General features: G+C 44.1%; 1 protein-coding gene across 2 annotated transcripts in view; it reads left to right on the top strand.

Annotated features, from left to right (window-relative positions):
• FILIP1L (filamin A interacting protein 1 like) overlaps positions 1-26,764 on the top strand; it is an 87,832-nt gene that overhangs the window by 38,723 nt on the left and 22,345 nt on the right. Inside the window, exon 1 of one of the 2 annotated variants that reach the window (XM_029082147.2) lies at positions 3,662-3,862. The exons of the other annotated variant lie outside the window; for it this stretch is intronic. The gene's annotated coding sequence lies outside the window, so the exon portion shown is untranslated. Of the gene's footprint in view, positions 1-3,661; positions 3,863-26,764 lie in introns of those variants that run through there. 2 annotated transcript variants of the gene reach the window in all.

Below are 26,764 nucleotides of genomic sequence, written 5' to 3'. Positions count from 1 at the left end.
TGATGGACCAAGCCCTAGCTGCTTTGGAGAGCAGCAGTCTGTCCATGCGGCGGGATGCACCGGGGTTCAGAACAAATGAGCATTCGAGGTTCACATTGTAGCCAGGCCCAGTTGTAAGCATGGATGTCAATGCAACATGGGCTCACAGAAATTCCCTCCTCTCCTTCCTGCTCTCTCAATCAATGCTATTTAGTGAGCACTTACTGACCACAGAGTATAGGAAAGTACTGTACAACCGAGTTGGTACACACATTCCCTGGCCAAAAGGAGCTTACCGTTCAGATGGGGAGATAGTTGTGCGGGGGTGAGGGTGGAGTGAATAAGTGCTCAAAGGGTACAAATCCAAGTGCATGGGTCATGCAAAGAGGAAAGGAAGTAAGGGAAATGAGGGAAATTAGGGATGGCCTCTTTTTTCTTTGGTATTCATTAAGTGCTTATTATGTGCCAAGCACAGAATTAAGCAATGGGGTAGATACCAGCTAATCATGTTGGAGGAGAGGTGATTTTAATAAGGTTTTGAAGGTGGGGAGAGTTGTGGTCTGTCCTCTCCAGTCCTTTTCCAGCACCAGAGCAGTAACACACATATGTAGAATACGTTTTCTCTGGTTCTGCCCAGGGAAGCAGAATTCTCCCCTACCTTTCTCCCACCAATTTCACCCTCCTCCCTCTTTATCTGCTCCCAGGGACAGGCAACCAGTAGAGTCTCTCAAAAACTTCAAGAAGAGTGGAAGAGAGACCTGGAGCTGAGGGACTTGATAAAATTAAATGAATCCCTCGGAGGATGACTGAAGAAACCCATGCAATGAGGTAGAGCCAGAGAGAAACAGATACTGGGAGGTGACGCCAAGAAAGATATATAAGAGAACAGGATATTGTGAACAGTCATTTCCCAAGTAATTTAGAGGAACTGTGTCAGCAGATGTGGGAACCACTTCGAGTCAAGGCCCTGGTACACTGAGGGCTTTGGTCAAATGTTTATTAGTAACAACAATGACGTCTGCTGACACTTCAGGATTGCCTTCTACCACATTCCACTTCTCCCTCCTGAAGGTCAGTCAATAGCATTTTTTGAGCGCTGATATTGTGGGCACTGTACTAAGCACTTTGGGAGAGAATGTTTATAACAATATAACAGACATGCTCCCTGCCCACAATGAGCTTACAGTCTAGAGGGAAACCATTCAGCAGGCAAGGAATCTGGGGGAACAAATTTGGGGAATTAATTTATGCTGCATCTCACAGGAATCTGGGCAGGTGGACAAAAGAAGACCTTAAACTGAGGGATGTATTTTCTCAAACAAGAACAACAGACTATAGGTGGGGACCTTCACTCAACCCATTTCTGACCCCAGAGAAGACAAACCCAGGGAGAAGCTGTGCGGCCTAGGGGATAGAGCATGGGCCAGGGAGTCAGAGGACCTGGGTACTAATCCTGGCTTTGCCACTAGTCTGCTTTGTGACCTTGGGCAAGTCACTTGATTTCTCTGTGCTTCAATTACCTCATCTGCAAAATGGGGAATAAGAATGTGAAACCTATGTGGGACAGAGACTGTGTCCAACCTGATTAACTTATATCTACCTCAGCGCTTAGTATGGTGCCTGGCATATTGTAAGCATCAACAAATACCATAAAAAAAGAGGTAACAGTGTCTTGAAGAGTGTGGTTGGACTTGTTTTGGGTCAGTATCACCACAGTCCAGAAATGCAGAAGAAATGACTTCCAGACCATGGTGGTGAAGTTGGGGGGTTGGATCAGCTCAGAGCTCTCAAGAACTGCCAAGGAAAATGTTCTGATCCCATTTCTGCTCAAGTTGGGTTTCTGGGTGACCTTGGATAAATCATTCATCCGGCTGAGCCTCGGTGAACCTCTATGGACATCTGCAACCTCCTTTGCAAAAAAAGTGGGACTAATGCAGGAAAGCCACAAGAAAGAGCGGGGAGAAATAACCACCCAGCACTCAGACAAAACTAAAGCACCATAAAAATGCCTATCACGGAATTAGGGACTGCTTCACACCAGGGCACGTGAGGGCACTGATTCACAGCCGGCAGAACAATGTTCTTGTCTCTGGCTGATGTTCAAGGTTTGGGGTTTAAAGCTTAGTTCGATGCTGTTTATGCCTCATATGATGCTCCTCACAGTCTCATCCAGCCACTAGCGACCTGGTTTAAAAGCCTGTTGGAGTTTGGACATCATATGATACACAAATGACAACTGACCTATAAAAATGAATGTGCAGCACTTCGCACGGGTAGGTGATAGAAAATGCTCATGCAACCACAACCAACCCTAAAAAATGATGGGATGACATATGAATATAAAGGAGGATGTTAGAGTTTATGTCTGGCAGCTGGATGCACCCAACCAGGAGATTCAAAGACATTGAACTTCAAAGGGAGCAGAATTCAGTGCCCGGTTTTTATCTTTCGTCTTTAGCCTTCACCTCTCTCACTTGCTTCCCAATTCTGTTCTCTCCACTCCTCTCCCCACTCCCACCAAATGTACAATATTTTCATTATTTCAATTTGGCTGAACATATGGAAACAATAATCCCACAGACATATGTATATCATATTAGGAAGCAATCCTGTTTGAATTTTGCAATTTTTAAGAGTTTTCAAATAGATTCCAGCTCTTACAACTACTCCATTCTTCTGAAGTCTGCAAATAGAGCAGACACATCCCTAATCCTTGTAGCAGAACAAGGCAGTTCAGCTGTGACTCAGAGCACAAATTCTCCCACTGATGAGGCAGGGTCACTAATTATCAACATCATCAGGGATCTGAGGCAGGTAGCTTCTACTAACTCTAAATCCGATTGCCCTCATCCTCAGAGGTTTCAAACAGACACTCTTCTCCCCATCCACAGTCTGTATTTGTTTTGGGGGTGTAGAGGAGAAGGTGTAGAGGGGTAAGCCATGAGGAAAAGAAGATTATTTTCAAGTCAAGCATTCCTATTATACTTTCCTGTAAGAACACATTTTCACTACCAAATAAATTGCTCAGCGTCCTAATTGCATTAGCTAAAACACAAATGTTCCAAAACTGCTGTGGGGGTGGATGGGAAAAGGGGTAGGGGAAGAGAGCCGGGAAAAAGGAGAGGGAAGCGTCTTTCGGAAAAACATTAGCAAAAAAAACAGATTTCATCTGGCCTTCCCATCATCACTTGAAGAATTGTTTTGTAGTTACATCATCAGGAAATAAAATACTATCCTCTGAGGACCCCCACTCTCCACAAAGAGAAATGAGGAGGAGGTTTGAAGTCCGAATCACCTTCAGGGGAGTTCTAGTAACATATTTTGTTCCCTCATCTTTTTTCCTTTTAAAAGAAAAGCACAAACATTCATTATGCTTTATTCAAGGCCACTATCTAGGGGCTTTTTCCTCTCTCTCTCTCTCTATTTCTCTCTCTCCCTCAGCTTGTGACTAGGGAACCAACTGAGAAAAGTTCCAGTTAATCAGCTCATGACCCTCAGTGACTTTATTATCAAGAGCAAAAAGGAACTGGTGCAGCCCTAACCTTCCGCACATTCTTTTCGGCCGTGAACCGGGGAGACAAATGAAATATTTCACAGAGTCTTGAACGTCAGCTGGAGCCAGAATGCATTAATAATTTTTCCAAGTTCTAGCTATCACCGAAGTACGCTAGTCAGACACGGCGAGGCTGCACAACACACAGAGTTCCTTATATGGCAGTGCAATGACGTAATGCTCCATAGGCTTGGGGCATGCAAAGAGCCTATCTCTCATTGTTTGGTGCAACTGCTGGAATGCTCACATCTCTGATGCCTAAGAGGACGCAATCTCCAGCTCCAGGGAGCGATAGCTAAATCATGGGATTCCACAGTGCCCGCAACTAAGGTAAGAGAGAGGAAACAGCCTTTTTAAAAATCACTTTAAGCAGTCAGGGGACATTTCTGCAGGAAAAGTGATGTAGCTGTGGATGTGTGTAGTTTTTCTTCTGAAGTTTTCTCCGCATCACTGACCGCGAACGGGACTGGAAAAATGCGTCCACTTAACCCTACCTGGAAAAAAAACAAACCCAAAAAACTTCTCAACTAACACTAAACTTTTAAAGGTAAAAGGATCTGGCAGAGGAAACAGATGAGGCATTTAATTTTTTAGCATTAAGAAGGAAAGATGCTATTACACACACTTTCCAAATTGCCGGCACACTAAGCCCTGCCTAAATTAACACTGTGGAAAAAGAATTCATACATATTGTGGTACATCCCTGTACCTTCTGCTTTATTTCTCCTTGTAGTTAATCCCACAAACCCAATTGCACTTCAGAGCTACAGTATATATGCACCATCTTACCACATGCTAAATGTGTTGCTTGGTAAATGAAATCTCCAATTCATATTCGAAGTGATAGAAAAAAAAACTTTTCTGGGTACTCACAAGTGTCGATTTGAAAATAAAAGCTGTTAGTTCAACTACTGAAAGGAACTACAGAATCTTCACATTTTTCATGTCTGTGTCTTGAACACAAATGTCAAATTTGAAGAGGAAGTAGCTGCCAGTTTGGCGTCCTAACGTTTTTACTCTGTGTCCACTTGCTTGGCAATACCTGAATGTGATAATGACAAATAATTCTATTCCCTGTAATGTAGCAGTGAGTTTGGATTCAGAAAGTCTTCTGCCCAAAATCCCTGATATGACAAGAAAAGTTTATAGAAGTCTTTTGTCATTCAGTCCCTTGAAAGTTATACCTGAATGCTTAAATAGGTCTTATATTTTAACCCACTCAATAAAGTAAGGTACACATTTTCCACAAGGTTAATAAAAATATGCAAAAGGCTCTCTCATTCCACTATCTCCCCACAACATAAAATTAGCAGACGTTTCAGAAATGAAAGGTGGTGACTTGTGCAAAACATTTCAATGAAAACTAAGTTGGATGTTGAAACCGCATTACCGTATCGGCTATTTTGTTCTTGACTACACATATTTGGGGCGTCTTAAACAGTAAAAGTCTACTATGTTGGAGTGAATGAATTCTTACCTTTTAAAAGTAACTTTGCTTTTTAATGTTTCCAAGGTAGGCTAACATCAAAAACCGTCACTGGCTGACAATTTCAGAGACACAAGCAGAGTGGTTGTTTAATTCTGATGACATTTAAATAACTGCAACAGGGCTTTATAAAGTAACTCTCTATGATGATAAATAGGTAAAAGTCATAAATCTCTCATGCAGGTAGATTAATAGAGAGGTATGGGGACAGTCTTGGTATGGTAAAGATGAATTTTTATAGTCAGAAGCAATTGGGTGATTTATTTTTTAAAAGAAAAAGATAAAACATCCTAAGACAGCCAAATCTGTGACAAAGATGCTTTATTATGATCTCCGGTACTTTGGCTAGGCCTATAGATTGCTTCACTTCCTGTTATCAATGAAAAGTTTATCTCCCAATTATGATTTCAGAATGTATTTTTGGTAATACATAATTTTGGAATAATGGCCCACTTTAGTTCCCCCAGTGTAATAAAGGAGAGCTCTGCGTTTCTCTGTGTCTACAAAAAGAGGCTAATGTATTTGGCTAGTATTCAGAATTGGATGCTTTAAAACTATTCTTTTAAACTTACAGAAGCCCAGGCTTATCTAAAAGGGGCACAAGAGAGGTGAACACCCAGTTCATTGTGTGGAAATACTGAAATGCAGTAGAAAAGTTGTTTAGTAAAGGCTGTAATAGGAAACGGAAAAATGCTTGCCTTAGGCAGAGGTTATTCAGTTCTTTTGAATCTAATAGAGAAGGAGGGAAATAGAAACCATTAATTACTGTTTTAGCTCTACCCAATGTACCATCTGCACCATAAACTCTATCTAGCCTGTTGCAAATCATAACATCTATCAAAGGCTTAACAGCTGTATTTCCCATAGGGTAGCACTTTTTGCTTTGCACTTACTGATTTCTTCCCCACCGCAAAACACACCTCAGCCTTCTACACCTTTTTTCAGTTTAGCATTTAAGAGTACATTTTAAGGGAGGAGGTAGTAAGATTGCTAGTCTTATGAACCAATTTCCTCTTCTCCCCCATCAAATGGTTCTCTGGATAATTAAGTCAGGAGTTTCAACAAACTAATTTCTTAGTGTTGAGGAAAATCGGCTGGACAGTCACAGGGCTTCCAAAGCAAACTGGACCTGTTTAAAAATAACACAAAACCCCAACACTTCCTAAAGTTCCTGCCTGCTCTTTTCCCCCTTAATTCTCTTTCAGTGCCGATGAGAACGAGACAGCACTTGACTGTTGAGCACTGGCGTTCTTGTGTTATTTTCCTAATGTTGTGATTGATTCTATAGTAACAGCCAATATGAAAACACAAACCAGTCCTTCTTCACTTTCACTCCGACTGTAATTCCCATTACATGCGACTTCACCAAAGCCTCTGGGGTTTGTGTTCAGTGATCCTTTTGCTCCCCGTTTCCCGCCACCACAAAACACACACACACACACACACACACTCCTTCTGAGCCAAATGTATTTTGATAGGATAAAAGGAAAGCTGAGGAAGGGTGGAGGAAGCCCCAGCTACTGGTAACTTTCTCAGGCATCCGCCAGCAATATACGGAGGGGGCAGAAGTATGATCTTACAATGCTGATATCAACATCTAAAGAGGCAATCTAAAGGAAAAACTCCTAACATCTTCCCCACCCTCTTAGCTTTTGAAGAAAAGGAAAGCTTGACAACGCATAGTAATAATTAGAAACAAGCAAAACACCATCCGAGTGTTAAGATCCCAACTGATCACAGATGCTGAGTCGAGTTCCCTGGCCATCCCCAACAGGTTGTTACCATTTAAAAAAAGAAGACCAATACCCACTCCTGGCTTTAACCACAGTTTGGAATTTATATTTAGGCGCTTTGGGTCGGGGGGTTGGAGGGGTGAGGAGGAGTTTGACTAAGGGCTTCAAGATGAAAGGGTCCTAAATGGTCAGCAATATAAGCCTTGCAACAAATATTCTCTGGCAGCCGTGCTCTCTGCCGCCACTGGCATTTTGCTGAGCTGGTTTGATGTGGCTCAGAGGCCAGTCATTTGAATGGTTCTTTCCACCCCTGATGAACTGGCCTGCAACATGTTAGGCTCTACGTATTGCCAAGAAGGGCGGGGGGAGGAAGACAACTTTGGTCAGCCTGGAATTGCTAGGATGGACCGCCTGTAAGGAAGAAAGGGACAGTAGAGGAAATCATGGATGTGGATTCCCTCTCCCCGACCCCCGAAGCACAGACCCAGCTGGAACCCATCATCTATGTGCACTCTGGACAGTCAAGCCGACCCAGCACAGTCTCTCCTGTCCAGAGGAGCCTCGGATAGGGGGCCCGTAACTGCAGCGGGTGACCCAACGCAGCTCAGATGCACCAGGTCATGACTATACTTTGCCAGTGAATGGAGAAGTTTGGAGCGGAGTGGGAGGAGAATGATTTTCCATGATTGTCTGGGTGAAGGGTTAAGTGCACACGCATGGTTAAGAGGGCAGGACACTCGCCCCTTGCTCCCTTCTGCGGCATTCCTCGGTATCTCTAAGAGCTGGAGCAGCAACCCACCCTGATCCCTGGAGGCAGAAGTTGACACTAACTTTCCTCTCCAAGGGACAAAATCATGAGATCTACTTCACTCAATCAATGGTATTTATTGAGTGCTTACTGTAGGCAGAGCACTGTATTAAGTGCTAAGAAGGCTACAGGTGGAGGGTGGGGGAGGGAACGGCGTACAGATAGTTTACTGACAGATGCCAGATCCTTCAGAACCACTTGGGCCTGTGAGCCAAACTGGTTTCTGGAGAAAGCTGGGCAGAGATGCCAGTTCTCTGGCATCATTGAGGTATTGTACTCTACCAAGCACTTATTACAATGTTCTGCACACAGTAAGTGCTCAATAAATAAGACTGAACGACTCAATGAATCATGCTGAAGGCATGCTCAGCCACCTGCATAACTGACAGGGCTTTGCAACGTTCCTAATATGTTGGGTGGCACTAAGCACCACTGGGGGGAAAAGCAAACAAAATGCATCTGAAACGACTGTGGGATGTTCCATGATCAGGACCCCCAAATAAGATGTGAGACACCCTATCCCATTTCCACCAATAGCAATGCTTAAGGGATATAAGAGCAGGTTAAGACACACCCTTGAACACATCCTAATAATAATTGTGCTATTTGATAAGTGCTTACTAGGTGCCAAGGACTGTATTACGCACTGGGGTAGATACAATACCATCAGGTCAGACACAGTCCCTATCCCACACAGAGCACACACTCTGAGCCGTCAGACTGAGAACAGGTATCAAATTCTCATTTTACATGAGGAAACTGAGGTTCAGAGAAGTTAAGTGACTTATCCAAGGCCACATAGCAGGCAAGAGATGGTGCTGCTATGTGACCTTGGATCCAGGTCCCCTGATTTCCAGGCCGGTGCTCTTTCGACTAGGCCACTTGGCTTCTCACATTCACCCACCAAGGTAGGAAGAAATCTAACTCTTGTGCACTGTACTACGCCAGATGCTCTTGGGGGACATGAAAGAGCAAAGCAGTCAGTCTGCCGGACAGTTCTGTTGCCAAAGATGCCCAGGTATAAGAGCTGATGCCTGAAAGCAGGCCATTCTTCTCAGGCTATCGGCGTTCCTTCTGTTGAGTCCTTAAAGCGTGTCGAGCACTCAAATGAACTGATCCTGGAGCCTTCAGCCCCAATATCTTAGCTACTTTCCCCTCTGGCATATTTGGCCTAAATTGCATTGGCTTTCCTTATCTAAGTTGCAGAGTCTTGAGGTATTGTGCGGTGAATCCAGAGAAAAGAATTTCTCTGAAGAGACCGTAGGATGCAATCAAAGGCAAGTTTGGGAGAATGCGAAAGAGGCTTCACTGAGCAGAGGAAAAGAGGCAAAAAACAGGAGAAGGGACAAATGAAAGAGGCAAGGCAGGCTATACTAGACAATGACTTTCCTCTAGGACCTTAAAATCCTTCATTCCTGTCAACCCCATTCTCTTCTCAAAAGGTTTTCTAACAAAAGGGCCTGGCTTCCTTAGCTTCCAGCTAGCTCCCCCTCCAAGGCCCTAAAGAAGACCCACTGGGCTGCCTGTGCCAGAGTTTCCTCTTAGCAGAGGCAAACAGAACTCCATTTCCCCTTAAGGAACTGTATTGAACCTACTTCAAATGCAGGCTGATCTGGTAAACAAACAAGCCAGAAAGGCAGGTGTGTTCTGGTGTGTGTCAACAGATGTTGTCATCCAAATCTTGGGTGGGCAACAAGTCACATTCCTCCTTAAACCAGCAACAATGCCCAGGGCCGGCAAATCCAGGGGGATAGCCTGGGGAGAAGGGGATACCCAATAGCAAAAAGCTTGCAGCAAGGAGAAGGTTGTGATTGTTGCTGCTTAATGTTTGCTGAGAGCCCGCAAGGTTGGATGCTTCTCACTGCCTCAACCCTGGGGAAGAAGACTCCACCCCTCTGGGGGATAAAAAAAAAGCAGCTCAACTCAGTGATTAGAAATGTGACTGTTTGCATGCACATACAGCTACCCACCCACACGCACAGGCTCACGAAGTCAACGTGGTCTAGTAGAAAGAGCACAGTCTGAGAGTCAGAAGGTTGGGATTCTATTCCCAACTTTGCCTCTGGCCTGATGTGGGACCTTAGGCAAATCACTTAAGCTCTCTGGGCTCAGTTTACTCATCTGTAAAATGGGAGAGTGATAATATTGGCCTCTCCTTTCCTCACCGGGATGTTGAATGGATAAAATGGGACAAATGATGGGAAAGCACTTTGAAAAAATGAAAGCGCTCAAGAATTTCAAAAATATGGTGTTATACCCACAAAAAGTTATACATAAGTAAGAAACCATATGTGTCTTATCCTAGCATGCTAAAGACCCACGCAATGCCTTCTGCAACCTCACAATGTCCCTTGTGAAGAAAGACGGTAGGAGGTATCCCCATCATCTAACCTTATCATCACCAAAGGTAGAAACAGGGATGCTAGCCTTTGCCAGAGCTAAGGAGGGAAACCAGGGATCCCATTCCGCCCACTGGATCCCACTGCTTCCCCGTGGCCTACCTTGCTGGGCCCAGTAATAAATGACTAAAACAGTAAGCTGTTCTTTCCCAATTTCTTCCACCTCACCTCCGGTGCCTTTCTTTTAAATACCCATTCTTTCCTCATGTTCTGAAAGAGCAAAGTAGATAACAGGGCCTAGATGTGTATACTGCGAAGCCAATGAGAAACAATGTGGGAATGTTTAAACCTAGAGCTAGCTTAAGAGTGGCCTGAATTTAACCTCACTGGGTTATCTGGGCTAGGGGTCTGCTATCAATTCATTGCGGAAACTGGAGAAAGTCCCTTAGCCTTAGGTCAGGTTGTAATTCTGGCTCTGCCACTTGTCTGCTGTGTGACCTTAGGCAAGTCATTTAACTTTTCTGTGCCTCAGTTACCTCATCTGAAAATGGGTGAGACTGTGAGCCCGATGTGGGAGTGGGACTGTGTCCAACTGGATTTGCTTGTAACCACCCCAGCGCTTAATACAGTGCCTGGCACAAGTAAGCCCTTCACAAATACCAAAATTATTATTATTCTCTAGGTGTAAAATAGGAATACTATTACCACTGGTCTTATGCTTCTTCCCAAGGAAGAGTTTCTTTAAGGAACTACTGGCTACTTGGATGCTGGCCCTATAAAATTACAGGATGCAAGAAGATGAAAAGATTGGCGGGGAGAAGAGCCAGAAGGGACAGGAGAGTTGCATTTTAAAGCCTCAAAATGGAGGAATGATGAACATCAATCAATGGTGATTACTGAGCGCTTACTGTATGCAGAACACTGTACTAAGCGCTTGGGAGAGTTCAACAGAGTTGGTAGATGCGGTCCCATCTGTTATAGCTCAAAATCGTTACGCTAACAGCAGCCTTCGGGATGATGTCAGTGCATCGAGGCAGGTCATTTTGACGGGGGGAAAGCTGCCAAATTTCATGGATCTCACGGCCTTCCAGTTCCAGTCTCAGAACAAAAGTTTAAAGGTGAACAACTCTTTCCCTTTTTTTCATTCCTTTTGTAAAACCCCAAGATCCCTGCTCAGAGATCAGAACTGGAATGGAAAGCATTCAGCACATTTGGGGGTATAAAGAGAGCCAATAATAATGATGATGATAATAATTCTGGTATTTGTTAAGCACTTACAATGTGCCAAGCACTGTTCTCGTCTAAGCGCTGGATTAGATACAAGTTAATCAGGTTGGACACAGTTCCTGTCCCACATGAGGCTCATAGTCTCAATCCCCATTTGACAGATGAAGTAACTGAGGCCCAGAGAAGTGAAGTAATTTGCCTAAGGTCACACAGCAGACAAGTGGAGGAGTCAGAATTAGAAGCCATGACCTCCTGACTCCCAGGCCCATGCTCTATCCACTATGCCATATTGCTTCTCTCTGTGGAGGATGAGGAAAGAAGAGGAGGAAGGCAAAATTTAAGGGCACTGTTTTCATGGCCCAGCAGTTGGCATTCTCCAGGAAATCCAAAGTGCCAGATTTTGAAATCCCACTCTGCCCGCAATGGACTGGGCAATCTTGGACCAGCCGCTGAACCGATTTAGGTTTCAGTTTCCGCGGGAGTTGAATTAGGACTGACAGAATCGCCCACGACAGATGTCCTGGGAAAATCCCACCTGTAAGGAGTCCTGTTTCACAAGAGGCCAAGTCCTATTACATTTTAATGGCCATTCCTGAAAAATCTGTCCAGACAAACTTTAGGGAAAAGTCAGGAAGTTCCAGGGAAGGGAGCTAGAAGCAGTGGGGAAGGGAGGTGGTGCAGGGGAGCTCGGCTTCTCCATTTGTCCTGTTACAAGTTTCCACAAACACCTCATAGAGACCAAAGACTACTGGTATCCCTCAGTGCCTTAGAGCAAATTCAAAACAACCATTTGATCAGAGAGAGAGAGAGAGAGAGAGAGAGAGAGAGCGCACAGCCCAGCAGGGAATTGGAGGCTACTGTGTAGTTGTTTCTTCCCAAGAATCTCTGGGCTTAAGATCACTGAAAGAACCAATCATCTTAACAAACAAGGGCTCTCATAGAAAGGGAAGCACAAGGCATGGTATAAGGACCCTATCCCTATCATAGTAGAGGCACAGGGAAGCTGCCTTCTGGGCTGTAGGGGTGAAGAGGGAGCAAGCAGCTTAGCCGGGATGTAATCATCAGTCTAGTAAAGTGCATGTTCCAGGAAAAAAGCAACCCCAAAGCACAAAAAAGGGATTGGTTCACCTTAGAGAAGTGTTACCCACTTGGAGGGCTCGTGGTTGGCTTTTCTGAGAGGTGAGGGATGGTCCCTCTGTCTGCCCAAGGCAGAACTCTGAACTTGGCCACTGGACTGGTAGTTGCAATGATCCTGGGGAGAGGAGTGAAACAGGGAGGAACATGCAACAGAGGATCAAGGAGACACTGGAATACCAAGAGGTCATACTTGAGGTTACCTGCTCGCCTTCTGAGAAGCCCGAATAGTGAGTCCGGTCTTTCTTCATCTTCAACAAATCTAGGATTGCCCCATGATCCAAAGTGAAAAACCATGCCCCCTAAATGGATGAGATCTGACTCCAGCTACAGAGCAGACAGATTTCCTCAGGAAAACTAACAGTCTTTGTAAACCCTGGTTCCATACCTAAATTACCTCTCCCAAGGTATTCGTTTTTGAATTGAACTTTCACCAAAGAGGAATAATTTGAAGTGTCAGGCCTCTGAAAGCATTTAATGCTTTACTTTCCTAACAAAACTAGCATGGAGCTGCCGCGGGCAGTGATAGTCTTTATTGCTGTCCTATACTTTCCCCAAGCACTTAGTACAGTGCTCTGCACACAGTAAGCATTTAATAAATACAAATGAATGAATGAATGAATGCATGTGTCAGAACCACAAACAACAGGAGGATCCAGTGACACCCAAACTGATCATTTCTAGATCATTTCCAGGGTCAGAAAATGGGCTAAAAGAGATGTATTTTTAGAAGTGTTTATATTTATCCTCCAGTGTTCTAATTAAAAACTTTCAATCACTATTTTCCAGTGCTGACAGCTTCCTAAGAATAGGCCTTTCCCAAGAGGATGTTAGTATTTCGTGTCTTTCATATAAGGTTCTTAGAATATTGCAAACTTTAATGGCCAGTTTTCATCTTCTCACTTCCCAGATGGGCCAATGAGTCTGAAAGAGATTTGAGGCCACACAGCAAATAAGTAGTCACTTGGAAGTCACTCTATACCTACCAGACTTATTATCTAGTTTGTAAATGGGGTGGGGAGGTGGAAAAAGGGCTTGCAATGTCCTTCCTCAAAATCCCCAGCCCCAGCTCAATAGGGAACCGATTTGATGGCAGGGAGGTGGGTCACCATTCTCGGACCTAATGCAGCTGCTTCTTCACCTCTACTGTGGGATGGGGAATTTAGGCAGCATCTGAAAGTGACCAATAGCTTACCACTTACTGTCCCAAGCCAGATGAGCCAAAAGGCATAAGCCCCAAGAGAAGATCAGCCACCTGGGCTCTAGGGCCATCTTAGTGGATACTCTTCCAGGTGCTATGTCAGAGTGGCCTCCACCAATCAATAGTGGCATTTATTGAGGGGTAACTGGCACTTGGAAAGTACAGTAAAATGGAGTTGGGAGACATGATCTCAGCCCTCAAAGATTATAATCCAGACCCTTGACTCTTACTGATTAAGAGCACCTTGAGGGCAGGGATCATGCAGTCTTGCTTCCACTAAACTTCCAGAGATGCTCAGCAGAGTGATTCACTCTCAGCAGGAGCTCAATTAATAGCACTGATTGACTGATTTGTTCTTCAGATTTTGGGGTAGGTGATGGTTGGGAGAAGAAAAAGTCAAATTCTGGGCCCGAGGAAGAAAACTTTCTATTTAGACTCAGCGTTCTGACACATGGTTAATCATAGGGCAAAAACTTACTTTTACACCAAAAAAAGAACATTATGTGTCAGCACATTAAATTTTCTTCATGCTTGCAGCAGCTGAGAATTGAAAAATGCAACCCAAATGCCCTGGACTCTTCACCAAAGCAAAGCAAAACTAAACAAAACAAAAATCAAACCAAGTCAAAAATAAGGCTCACACTACCGAAAACATTTTTACAGTTTCGACGCTGCATTAAAGGAAGCAATCGAAACACAGGCGGAGGGGAAAAAAGTGACTTGCTCTCATTGACATCGAAAATACAACTTTCTACCTGTCTGTGATTAAACTGTGCACACGGCCAAAAGTTGGCAGGTTCCAAAAATCACAGGGGACATAAACCAATTCCCCTCACTTACAGTGTGAAAAGTGGGTTTGGGGAGGGATGCTCTATCATAAAACAAGATCAATGGTTTGCCCAGACAACCCCTACAAAATAGATGACACAAATCTAGAACATGACAGTTTCCCTGCTCTTAAATTGCCACCGTGTTGCTGCTTTTTGTAGAAAAAAAGGACACAGGGAAGGAAATAAATCTGATTTTATGTAGCTAGCAGTGTCCACCTGAAGGATCCAGTCGAGGTCATCCAAGCCCATATGAATTATATCTCTGATCACCACAACAGAGGTGATCACTGTGGTGATCCTTTAACTCTTGCAATCTCTGTTTCCCTTTACAAGTCAAGAAACGTTCTGCCTCCTAAGTCAGCCGTGTTAAACCCGCCTCTGTGCAGGCAGCCAGACTACAAAGACTCAAACGTGGTGGCATTCATTCATTTGGGCACATGATTTAACTGATCTCCAACTGGGTCTTTCATGTTAAATCTGACAAATTGAACATCAATGGGTTTAAGTATGAAAGCCGGGAAAAGTGGAAAGCCTCTTAAGATTTATAGGAACCGAGGTTTTTTTTTTAGACTTGGCTCAGTTTAAAAGGTAGAAAATCCCAAATGCTGTGAAGCAGAAGTGCAAAGAGGACAGTGTTTCAGGAACTCCAAAATATATAATTATAAATGAAAAACTCTAATGGGGAAATAGAGAGACAGATGAGTGGGAAACAGAGAGAGAGAGAGAAAACGCTAATAATGAAAGCATTCTTCAGACAGGTCACTGGATTTACTAGCATATCACTCATTTGTGACATCCTTCCACTATTAAGATAGACCTGGCAATCCAAATGGATCCAGGTGTGGATCCTGATGACGGAAAAAAGAAGAGATATATACTACAACTTTTCGGGGGGAATTTACTGACAAAAACAAAACATATTCCTAAGTGGCAAGCTGTCTCCAAAGCTTTTTTTTTTTTTTAAGGCTGCCTGTTAAAATAGTTTCCGAGAACTTAAGGTTCCTTGAAATGTTCTGTGAAAATGGTATTTATGACAAACTCATCTCCCTGAGGAACATGAGATGTTATTGTTGGCAATGCCCCAGTTTTTCAAAGCAAACTAAAAATATGCATCAATTTATATCAAGCGATAACATTAACTATGACATTTATTTAGCACTTTTAGGGTGTCAAAACACCCTGTGCTGAAAGCTGGGAGAGATCAGAATGAATAACCAGAATGAACACAGTCCCTGTCATACTTGGGGCCCACTCTCTAGGAGGTTTGGACTTGTGGTCTAATTACATTGACCAAAATAGTCTTCAACATGTACTTGAAAATTCAAAAACTACATAAAGTCGATTCTATTTCTGCCTATTCGGGAAGCTTAGGAGTTTTCTGGGTTGCTTTTTTTAAATTTCTGAAACATTATTAACAGTCAGTAAGGGATGTATTTTGTATTCAAAAACATGAAAAAGCAAATTAAAACCTACCCTTTCCTTGTTTTATACACACATAATAGTGCATCTTAGTGGAAGGACCATGGGCTTGGAAGCCAGAGGACCTGGGTTCTATTCCCAGCTCTGCCACTTGTCTGCTGTGTGACCTTGGACAAGCCACAACTTGTCTGTGCCTCAGTTCCCTCATCTGCAAAATGGGGATTAAGACTGTGAGCCCCACGTGAGATAAGCCTGTATCTACCCCAGTGCTTGGCACATAGTAAGCACTTAAATACCATAAATATACACAAGTGGAGAGAGCACCCAGCAAAAGCCTTGAGTTCTTTTTCCAACTCTGCTGCTGTGGCTTTAGCCGGGTCACTGAACCCAATTGGAGCCTCAGTATTTTTCCCCTCCAAAAGATGGAAATAATCCTGCAAATGACATCCTAGAGATAATGTGAAGCCAATATGCATGAAGTTTCTTTAATTCTTTGGAAAAAAGATGTCTTGTCAATCCAAGATAATTATTATTTCCTGTAAGGCAACCAGTTTAATTTTCAAGCTTTAAAATACAGCAAATTGCTACATTTCAAATGGTAACTCCATATAGGAATCAGCACTGGAAATCCCAAGTTCTTCAACAGAAAGTTTTAAAGATTTCTCTTGTAACCCAGGGTATTTCCATTGCTCTCTCTAATTGAGAACAGGGATACAGGCAAGACCAAAAGGCAGAAAGGGTCGATTGGCCAGTGCAATCAAGCACTGCAGAGAAGCCGTTCCACGCTACTCAATGATACTTTCACAAACAATTTTACAGTCATAAAAATCAAGACCCAAATGATGTGCTTGGTTTCTCTGACAGTGAGTCTGGGCATGAAACGTCTTGTTAAATAATGACCTCACCATCGCTGCCGCCACCAATAGTTTGTATTTACCTAACATCATTTTTCAGAAGCGCTCAAAGAACTTTATAAAAATACTCACTTATCCTCCCAACATTCCTGACCAAGGTCATACTGCCTGGCGGTGGCAGAGGCGCGGGGGGGTGGGGGGTGGGGAGGAAACCATTTAAGTCAATGTTCATTCCCCAGAGCCGCTGCCTTTCTGCCCATAAAAGGATAAAGTCCATGAATAGTGCCAGAACCTACCAGCGGACCATAGGCTCACCACATCTAGAGAAAGATGAGAACATGGGGAAGAAGCTTCAGGAATACCAGGGAAATAGAGCCCTGAATGTGTATGGTTTCACATAACAGGCCTCCAGGATTCTCCACCCTGAAAGCAAGTAACTGCCATGTGCAGATGAGGGGGGCAAGATCTGCTTGGTAAGAATAACAATAATGGTTGCAGTTTTGAAGCACTTATTCTGTGCATTGTGCTGAGCCTTGGGGTATAAATTATAGAGTCAACTCACAGACACAGTCCATATCCCACATGTGGCTTACAGATCTAAGAGGGAAGGAGGATGAGCACTGAATCCCCATTTTACAGATAAGGAGACTGAGGCACCGAGAATGAAATGACTTGCCTGAGGTCATATGACAGGGAAGTGTTGCAGCTGGGACTAGAACCCTGGTCTCTTGGCTCCCAGTCTTGTGGTCTTCCCACTAGGCCACACTGCTTCCCAGTTGTAGTTTGAGATACACAGGCGAGATCTGTGGCCAGTGTGGAAATGGAAAAGAACTGTGGGCATCGAACTTCGGCTTTGGCTACAAAGCAGAAGACATGAAAAAGAGTTTATAAAAAGAGATCTGTGCTCTCAAGAAGGCAACTAGAAGAAACTCCGCAAGCATAACTCATGATGTGGAAATTAATACACAAAACACATAAAGAGAATTCTGTGACTGCATTGCTCAGTGGATGTGGAAGTGGGGCTGAAAATTCCTACATATGTTGTACAGCCAGCCCCACGCTGGCTCCATGTGAAGTCTGACTTTGGGGAGCTAGCATGGCCAACTACTCTAATTTCAGGGTGGTATTGGAGGCTCTGTCTTTTTAGGTTGCAAGCTGGACCTGGTCCTCAGCCTCTCCAGCTTTAATATCTGGTTGGCCCATTGGCTAGGGATGATCCTCCAGCAGCCCGTGATCATGCCGGCCATAAGAGTGGCCAATCATCTGCTTGTGAATGGTCCTAGAGCATTTCTTCTGCCCAGTAAATTAGCAGCAGCTGTGCAAAGCCAACCCTCCTTGGTCCTTTCCCCACCCAGTGGAGCAGTCACTGTTTCAGTGCCGAGGGTCTGCATATCCAGAGAGACTTGGTTAGTGGCGATCCCAGCCACCCTGCCAGTTTGCTACATTCAGAGTTTGTGGGTGAAGGCTAAAACTGTCCAATTAATAATTAGCATTGAGCCCTTCCTGTATACAGAGCATCAGCTAGGTGACTCCTGGAGAAGCAGCGTGGCTTAGTGGAAAGAACACAGGCTTGGGAATCAGAGGATGTGGGTTTGAATTCTGATTCTGCCACTTGTCTGCTATGGCATTTGTTAAGCGCTTACTATGTGCCAAGCACTGTTCTAAGCACTGGGTTAGTTACAAGGTAATCAAGTACTCCCACGTGGGGCTCACAGTCTTAATCCCCATTTTACAGATGAGGTAACTGAGGCACAGAGAAGTTGAGTGACTTGCCCAAGATCATATAGCAGACAAGTAGCAGAGCTGGGATTAGAACCCAGGTCCTCTGATTCCCAGGCCCATGCTCTTTTCACTTGCATGAGTAGCATTACCAATGTGTTCTTATGCTCCAAACTCTGTCTCCATCAGGAGCGGAACAAGATGCTGGTGGGCCTGGGTGCCCTGCTTTAGCAGAGGGTACCTTTAGTCTCAAAGCACTAGCAAAAGCAAAAGCCAGGAACTAAAGGAGGGTCCCTTTATGTCGCAGCAGTTCCATAATTGGGCTCATTCACTTCTGTTTTTAGTTCAAGGCTTGTAAATTGTCCAATAGGTCTCAGCTATGAGCTCTTCTCAGCAGAACTCCAGGTATGACTGGTTAATGGTTCTCTGAGGAGCCCTGCATTTCCATTTTGCTTTCTGAAATGTTTGCTTGTTTATGCTTTGGCAGTCAATGTTCTTTCTTTGCAAGAATCAGGTGGCGAATGAATGCACCAGGATTAAGTCTAGCTAAAACAGTCCCAACCTGGAAAACCATAGGAATTTCTCCTGCTGAGGCCTATTTAACTGCTGCCTGAGTCCTTGCAAGTCTGATAATACCTAGTTCTGAACTTAAGAAACAAGGGGCAACATTTTCTTGTCCCCAAACCCATTGCAACTACATGCAAATGCAATACTTATGCCACCGGGGTTTTGTGTTCTGCTCTAGTCCCAGGGCAAAGGGGTCAATCAATCAATGGTATTTATCGAACACTTACTGTATGCAGAGCACTGGACTAAGCACTTAGGAGAGTACAATGCTAGAGAGTAGGTCATCATGATCCCTGCCCACAAAGGTCATGGTGTGGGACATTGTAAAAATGCAGTAAGAGGCAGAAGAAAGCAAGAAAAATGTCGGCGCTTTTAGAGGTGAAAGTTTAACCCAAGATAACAGTTTGCCATTGAACTGTGTTTTATGACTGAGCAAAACTGGGAAAGGATTTTCAAGGACCAAAGTCAAGTCAATGAAAATGTGTTTGCCAGTAGGGTGTGTTGCTTTGATCTAGCCTCTAGACACCTCTAGGTACTGAGGAACAGTACAGACTCGTTGTCCCCATCCTTCCCCCCCCCCCCCCAACTCCTATCATTCTAAGATCTCCAGTTTAATCAATTAAATCAATCATTGCTATTCATCGAGTGCTTTCTGTGTGCAGAGCAATGGGCGAGTACAATACAACAGAGTTGGTAGACACGATCCCTGTGCAGACTTTTGGTGGTTCAGTGTATGTGTGCACTGATGGGATAACTGTAGGCAGTAAAGGTGGTAATACTGAGCTGGGAGGCAGTCGGGGGAAAAGGGAAAGAGGTGGGATCAGCCGGCCCAACCAAACTGAGCAGAGGAGTGAGCGCAAGCACCACTCAAGACTACCCTGATTTTCAGGTGCCCAGGTCAGGCTCAGTGGGTCTTGATCAACTGCGATACCATGAGATTGTGCTAGAACCTACCATTTTTTCCATGCAAGATAAGAACATACTGAACTTTCATTTGAAAAAAGTGAATGAAATGAATGAGAGTCACAAATATTTGGGGAAGAAAAGGCCTCTGGGGGTGTTTTTCCAGTCAAAAAAATGAGGTTACCATTTTTCCTTTTCCCCACCCATGATTCTCTGAAATTTCTCCCCCAGGATTTCAAAGCCAGGCACCACTGATCCTCTTCCCTACTTGTCATCTCCTTGTGACTGAATGGAAGGAACCCAAGCCTCCGCAAATCACAACTGTGGGCTCCTCAAGGGCAGGGATCGTGTCTGCTAACATGCCCAAGCATGCAGCACAGTGCTCTGTACAGAGTAAGTGCTCAGTAAATATCCCTGACTGGCTCAGTCTAAGACCCTGAACCACACAGCAAATCAGGGGCCAGAAAATAGGCGGGATCCATGGGTCTTGTCCCAGGTGCCCTGCTTCAGCCTCAAAACTGTGCCTTCTTCCCTCCACCACTGCAATTCTGCTTCTGCCCAAGACCAGTTGAGTAACTCGTCTCCCTGTCATCTGTGTCCCGCAGCTCTCCATGAGCTCAGTGGTGACATAATCTTAAATAATGAGGATGTTCAGCAGACACAGACTCATATTCACACTCCACTGCTGAAACCAAAAATAAGTGTTACCATTCTGGTAGAGCTTGCTGACCAAGTCAAATGGATCCGACACATTACTTTATGGCTATGGTATGCCACTGCTGCTGGGATTGAAAAAGTCTTAGGCTTTTCTTATGACAGTAAAAAAGGGAAGCAGCAAACCAAAGAATGAAGAGGGACAACAGGAGCTTTTTTAAACCGTCTTATAAAATGACACTGAAAATCAGTATTACCTATTGAAGCACAGAAGAATGGAAAGACATATCAATTCTCTGCCTGGTAACAAGAATAAAATATCCTAGACTAAATCCTACAGGATTTAGCAGGTCTCTGCTAGGTATTATAAAATGGGGAGACACAAAAAGAAGACCCAGATTCCTTTTTCAACTTATGGAATCTACAAGAGATGAGGGAGGGAACAAGTGGGATGGATAAAATTAATTGCTCGACTAAGCTTTCCCTGTTGGGCACTGGCTAATTCCTTCCCATACTTTTCTACTATCTGCAGGTTGACTACCTTTGTGTTGATAGCAACACTTTACCAATGACAAAACTGTTGCCCAACAGATTTATCAGAGTGAGGCATGTTTGTTCTTTTAGCTAATGACCTTCTAGAGTTCACACTGCAGATGAGACACACCAGTGGGTTCTAGAGATAGCATTCATTAATTGGCATTTTGAGATTTCGTCAAAGAAAACCCAACAAGAGGATCTGTAGACCTTAATTACAAATGAATCTGAATGCTTGAAACCTGAGATACAGACACCTGCAGAATATTTGCATCCTCGTACTTAAAAACTGTGAAACAGTCTTACTAGTGTAAATACTGTTAAAACTATTTTCTAGGCTTCTAATAATCACAGGGTCAGTCTGGGGGTCATGAATGTTGGGCCTGTTCCCCACCCTTACAAATCTGCCCCTTAACACCTAGAGAAATAAATCCCCCCAACCTTTTGTCACCCTCAGTATTGCTATGAATACAGTTGCTGGGAGAATAGTAATAGCTGTTGATCATCCTGAAATACCCTCTATTCCCAGCAGAGGAAGGCCCAGAAAGTCACTTTCCTGAAAATGGGTAGGCTAGCAAGGGATCATGAGAGTGATGCCATTTAGAGCACAAAAATAAAAGAATTTCAATCCTGAGAGATAGCTTCGTTTCAAGGCTTTTCATGATGCACATTATGTATGACCTGATTCTGTACTGTTGTACTTCTTGGCACCCTTTTCTATCATCAGGCAGAACGATGACCATTGCAACATGTCTTTCCATGACTCAAGCCTTCTTCTCTGCCAAAAATCCACACACACCCCTTTCAGCTCCACATGATCCCCCCTCGAATATTACCAGGGAGACACTGCAGCCTCTCTACTCAAACAATGCTTTAACACAACTTTCAAGATGCATTTCACAGGTCTGCGCCAGTTCACCTCCACATCCCTACCCTTCCGGCCACCGCCACAGTCCATCGCTTACCTTTTCCAGGAGCCCTGTTGACCACAAGGCTCCCAGCCCCCCTAATCACCTCAGCCGCAGTCACACCCACCGTCTCTCTCTCTCTCTCCTCCCAGGTAACCCCTGGGGCTCTGGACCTTGTTGTTCTGGCATTTAATTCTCCAGTTTAAGATTTGTAGCTCAATCTTCACTCCCACCCAGCAGCATGCCCCTTCTCTTCTTCAAAGTGACATAAAAAGACTCCTTCCACCTGAGGCATTCGCTGTGATTATTCCCATTTTTTTAAATGGTATTTGTTAAACGCTTACTAAGTGTCAATTACTGTTCTAAGCGTTGGGAAAGGTACAAGTGAATTAGGTCAGACAAAGGGTCTGTCCCATATGGGGCTCACAGTCTAAGTAGGTGGGAGAACAGGTACTTAATCCCCATTTTACAGTGAAGGGAACTTAGACACAGAGAAGTTAAGTGACTTGCGCAAGGTCACACAGCAAGCAATTGGCAGAGCAGGGATTAGAACCCAGGTCCTCTGACTCCTAGTCCCATGCTCTTTCCTCTAGGCCATGCTACTGCTTGTCAGGCCATCAGCCACCTCAATACTCATTTTTTTAAAAAGTCTGTATTCACTTGTGTCATATTTATACCTGTTCTTACTTTTAGCCATGGCATAGTCATCGACTCAGCTCTACTCCTTTGCCCCTTAGATTGTACACTCCTTGAAGGTAAGGACCACATCTTACACTTTCGCAGTTCGTTCCCAAGCACCTACTACAGTACTCTTCACCCAACGGGCACAAGATAAAACCCTGGGTTGTCTCTGGGCACCTAAGTGTCAACCTCTAGATTGTAAGCTCCTTGACAGGAGGAATCACATCTACTCACTCTCTACAGTCCCAAGCTTTTAGTACAACCCTCTGCATGGAGTAGGGGCTCAATGAGTAATACTGCTTCTTTGACTAGATTGTGAATCTTCCCCTCCAATTCAAGGACCGTGAAACAAGACAGTCCCAATCATGTAATTCTTTATTTTCATGCTCTTGACCAGAGCTGGGCAAAACGAGGCACAGGGATCAGATCCAGCCTGCCTCCATGCTAGCAGCTTCCCCTCCCTGTCGGCTCTTACTTCACTTCAAGCCAGTGGCTGAGGTTAACAAACTCTTGGCAGGCTGCAAACCCGACAACAGCGGTGTGAGGGGTTACTCACTGGATCCTGCACTCGGGTCAGAGCCAGGGAGAAGTCGCCAATGGTGGAAGTGGGTACTCTTCCAGTGTTCAACTCCCTGTTGATTTTTCCAGGTGGGTGGCCTTAGCAAACTGGCAAGTGGCCCACAGGCCAAACTGATAGCTCACTGCTGCTCTAGGCAGTAATCTATTAAAGTTCTCAGTATAGTTTATCTGTTTTTAGAGGAGTTAGTAGCTACAGACAATCTGAGTAAGGTCAGGAGTCACTCTGCTAAGCCTTCCACAGCTGGGAATGGACAAGAAAGACCCCTCCATTGCTGCTGGAGACCTTGAGAAAAAAAGAAACTACCCTAAATGGATGAATAGCAAATAACCACCCACTTAAACTAGCCAGCCAGGCAGCAGTCCTGGTGCCCAGGAGGAAAGATTCACGGAGTGAGCAAGGTGGCAGGACATCAAGATCACTGGAGAGCTTCTCTAACACAAGATTGTAGGTAACAATCAAGGTTATTTCTGGCCTTCTTGCTATGTCATTACCAGGTACCCCTTTGTGAATTGCCCCATCTGCTCCCCAGATTCATCCCAAAAGTTCCCAGTGGTCCCCAAGACGTACCATAAATAGGGTGGGGGGAAGAGAAGAGTGGGGTGTCAATGAAGCTCAATCAATCCATCAGTCATATTTATTGAGCACTTGTGGTGTGCAGAACACTGTATTCAGTGCCTGAGAGTATACGCTAGGGTAAGTAGACTGCACTCCTGTCCTCGAGGAGCTTACCAAAGAGGGGGTGACAGACCCTAAAAGAATTTACACCCTTACAAGGTTCTCCTCTGTAGAAGCTGGTGTCAGAGTGCCCGCCACCCACTCCCTCATCCCCCCATCAAGCATGGGATTCCCATGCAGGACCTGGATTTCATGGCATAGGTACACAGGGTGGCCTTATAAAATGACCTGGGCTGGGAGTCTTGAGGACCTGGAATCCCCATTATACCGTGGGATTATGGGCAATTCATGTAGCCCCTCTCTGCCTTATTTTTCTCGTTTACAAAATGGGGAGAAATTGACCTGCTACCCGCTATCCACTAATGAGGATAAAATTACCTAATAAGTGAACTCATTTTGTGAAATTATATTGTGCTTACTCAAGTGTTTAGTATAGTCTCTGCACACACTAAGCACCGATGAAGACCACTGATTGATTCAGATTTCCTAAGAAAAAATGGGATAATGAAACCTAATGTATTGATGGTTATTAAGATGACTTCTAGAGACCTTTCTGCTCCCTGGAATTTCAGAGATGGTCTGCGGTTGCTCAGTATGGCCCTCCAGTGCCTCCTAATTCCTCCTCCCCACAACCCCACACTCCTGGGGCAGACAGTCACCCATTCATGTGAAGTGCTAATCTACCTAGCCACTGATCTGCAACCAGTACTTGCCCTTTCACAATTCTACTGTTCTCGCTAAAGCACTTAGTACAATGCTCTACACATAGTAAAGGCTCAATAAATACCACTGACTGATAGTTGTATATGATGCCTGGCGCTTCTGGGGCTAACCAAGTTATTTAGAGGAAGTATGCACACACAACACAAACACATACATGAAATGCTCATAATACCAATTTGGACAGAGAGAGCATTATGAAGAACAAAGAATTCTTAGGATGGCAGATCTGACTTTTTTAGCAGAGCAACTAACTGGTACCGCATATAAAAACAATGATAAACCACAGTAACTCCTATAAGTTCTGAACCATAATAGAAACCTCTAAAGTCATGCTGTAATAAGATACTACTTGGACTCTGTTAGGATCTAACTACCTCACATTCATGTCTATAAAGCCAGCTTCCAGGACTTGTTTTTGTTGGATGGGATTCAGTGAGTGTTCTTAGAGTCCTACGGGGTCAGTATTTGGACGTTGTCTAAATGATGTAACTACCTTTGTCTGAAATGTAACCACATTCTTACAAGTTTTAAGTAGAATTAAAAACAGAATCGTTAATTTCATCTGATGGAGCTTGCCATTCTAGGCATATTGCTTCCCAGCAAACTGAATGTCTTACTTTCTAGCTCCAAGCATGTAAGACCTTAAATGTAATTAAAAACAGCAACAAACTTGTGTTTGTTCCTTGATGTCTGTGCCACAAGTACAGCTTTTGAAAAACCGTAGACAAACTAAACCCGCTTCTTGGTGTTATTTGAAATCAAATTTGAGAAAGATCAAAGATCAAAAGTAATTCAACAGTGCCATTCCAACCGAGGGGTGTATTGCAGCAAGTTTCTGTGCCTTAGATTCAGTTGACATTCATCACTTGTCAATCCGACTGACCCCACTAATTGAAAAAGATGGCGAAAACCTGTCTCTCTCACCTAAATAACTTCAGAGAGTCAAGGAGAAAAAGTTAGCCTAATGCCTGCAGATATTCAGTCCGAAAACCTGTCTTTTATCTAAAGGCAAAAAACACTTAAAGACTGAAAGTTACATAGCTGGTAAGTCCAGGACAGAATCTAAACAAGCCCCCCTCCAGTCCCCATTTTTTTCTGCACCTGTTGCCTTATCACAGGGACTGATTTTGCATGCCTGCTTCAACCCTACAGAAGCCACAGGAAGAGAGAGCCAGAAGCATTCAAGTGTGCTCTGCTTCCACTGCCCCCAGGCCCAGGTCAGTCAGTTATAGGACCACTGAGAGTCCCACACAATTCCAGCAGTGATTTCTCTAACCAGGTAAGCTCAAGTGGCTCTTTAGGTGACCTTGGGTCACTCGGAGTCCCAGGAAGGTGAGGGAGATTAGCACATTCTTGAGAGCCCAGTTTTCTCAAATATGCTGATTTCTACTTCTGGTCAGTTGGGGAGTTGGAAATGGTGGAGGTCTGGGGGAGGTGTTCATGAATTGGTAGGAAAGAGGCAAAAAGATTGTGATCAAGTGCTTGTGACACAAGCCACTCGGGTTTGACACAGTCTCTCTCCCACATGGGGCTCCCAGTCTTAATCCCCATTTTACAGATGAGGGAACCAAGGCACAGGGCAATTAAGCGACTTGCCCAAGGTCACACGGCAGACAGTGGCAGACCCGGGATTTAGAACCCAGGTCCCCCTGACTCCCAGAGCCTTGCTCTAGCCACTAGACCACGCTGCTTCCCTATTGCCCCCACCCCAAGGAAAACAAAGAGCTTCCCCACTCATTAGGAGCAGACACTTGCAATGTAAATGAAAAGCAAAGTACGTTAATGATTATTTATATAGCATTTTAGGATTTAGGCCCCTATATTTTGTTCATAGGGCACAGATCAAAAATTTGACTTGATACCATCAAAAAAGTTATATTGCAATTAGAGAGACTAGAAAATTTTATAATCAATATACATGTGAGTTTGAACTAAGCAATCACTATATAAGTGTGAATTTTTGAGTATGTACTTAATAAACAGCAATTATAAGAATACATAGAGGAGGAATGTTGTGGTAGTGATTGTATTGGTGAACTGAATGGGGGGGGGGGAGGGAAAAGAGAATGTGTAGATGGGGAGGGAAAGAAGAATCACGGAATAAAAGGGAAAGAAGAATCATGGAAAGTTTTCCAGGAGAGGGCGTTTAGGCACTCTTAAAAAGAGAGAGAGAGAGATGTAGAAGATGTATGGAAGAGAGGCTGGTTCATGCATACAGAGCAGGTTGAGAAAAAGTTGGAGGGGTGAGAGAGGGTGA

Source organism: Ornithorhynchus anatinus, chromosome 17 (assembly GCF_004115215.2).
Source record: "Ornithorhynchus anatinus isolate Pmale09 chromosome 17, mOrnAna1.pri.v4, whole genome shotgun sequence".
Lineage (NCBI taxonomy): Eukaryota > Metazoa > Chordata > Mammalia > Monotremata > Ornithorhynchidae > Ornithorhynchus > Ornithorhynchus anatinus.
This window is presented reverse-complemented; position numbering and strand designations above follow the sequence as displayed.